This window comes from Trichechus manatus, unplaced genomic scaffold (genome assembly GCF_000243295.1).
Source record: "Trichechus manatus latirostris isolate Lorelei unplaced genomic scaffold, TriManLat1.0 scaffold00020, whole genome shotgun sequence".
In the NCBI taxonomy this organism is placed as follows: Eukaryota; Metazoa; Chordata; class Mammalia; order Sirenia; family Trichechidae; genus Trichechus; species Trichechus manatus.
This window is the reverse complement of record NW_004443956.1, coordinates 413233-414876: the sequence shown is the minus strand read 5'-3', so window position 1 is coordinate 414876 and position 1644 is coordinate 413233.

Here is a 1644-nt window from a genome sequence, read left to right as displayed (position 1 = left end):
CTATGATCGTTTTTATTTCAGTTGGGTCTGTTGTAATGTCTCCCATTTCATTTCTTATTTGGGTTATTTGCATCTTCTCTTGATTTTCTTTTGTCAGTCTGGCTAGTGGTTTGTCAATTTTGTTGATTCTTTCAAAGAACCAACTTTTGGTTTTGTTGATTCTTTCTGTAGTTTTTCCATTCTCTATTTCATTTATTTCTGCTCTGATCTTTATTATTTCCTTTCTTCTGGTGGCTGTGGACTTTTTTTTTTTTCTGTTCTCTATTTGTTCGAGTTTTGTACTTAATGTTTTGATTTTGTCCCTTTCTTCTTTTTTGATGTGTGCATCTATTGCTATAAATTTTCTTCTGAAGACTGCCTTTTCTGTTTCCCAAAGGTTTTGGTATGATGTCTTTTCTTTCTCAGTTGATTCTAGGAACTATTTTATTCCATCTCTGACTTCTTCTATTACCCAGTGATGTGTAAGCAGGGTGTATTCAGTTTCCATGTAATTGATTTTTTTTCCTTGCTCTTCCTGTTGTTAGTTTCTACCTTAACAGTGTTGTGATCAGAGAAGATACTTTGAATTATTTCAGCGTTTTGGATCATGTTGAGGATTTCTCTGTCGCCTAAGATGTGATCTGTTCTGGAGAATGTTCCACGTGCATTGGAAAAGTATGTGTTCTTTGCAGCTGTAGGGTGGAGTTTTCTATATATGTCTATGAAGTCAAGTTGCCTGATTGTGCCCTTTAGGTCTTCTGTACCTTTGTTGAATTTCTTTTTAGTTGTTCTGTCCTTTACTGAGGTATAGAACTGTTATTATTGTGGAACTGTCAATTTCTCTTTTCAGTGCTTTTAGAGTTCATTTTATGTGTTTTGAAGCCCTGTTATTGGGTGCATAGATGTTTGTTATAGTTATGTCTTCATGATGGATTGTCCCCTTAATCATTATATAGTGTCCTTCTTTGTCTTTTATGGTGTATTTTGTTTTAAATTCGATTTTATCTGAGATTAGTATTGCCACTCCTGCTCTTTTTTGGTAGCTTTTTACTTGATATATTTTTATCAATCCTTTGATTTTTAATAAATTTACATCTTTGTTTCTATGGTGTGTCTCTTGTACAGAGCATATTGATGGATCTTGTTTTTTTATCCATTCTGTCACTTTTCATCTCTTTTTGGGTGCATTGAGGCCATTTACATTCAGTGTAATTATTTATAGGTGTGAGTTTATTGCTGTCATTTTGTAGAGCTTTTTTTTTCGATGCTGACGTTTTCTTTGTTCCTCTTACCCTCCTGTGCTAAATTCCTTTTGTTTGTGGATTTTTTTCATTTTCTTTGTTTTTGTAGGTTTTGTTTTTACTGAGACTTTATGTTTTTCCTCTTTATTTTGATGAGTAGGTTTGTTAACTTTCTTTGTGGTTACCTTGAAATTTACCCTCATCTTCCTAAGTTTGAAGCAGTCTATTATTACCTGGTATCGCCTTGCCTTCCTGTCCATTAGAAAGTTCTATACCTACACCGTTCATTCCCTCTTCTGTTGTTCTGATATTGTTGTCATTTACAGATTAACTGCTCTGATTCCCTGTTGTATTTCTTTTGGTTTTGGATAGTCCTTGAGAGTTCATTTCCTAGATTGGTATCTGGCTGGTATGATTGATCCTG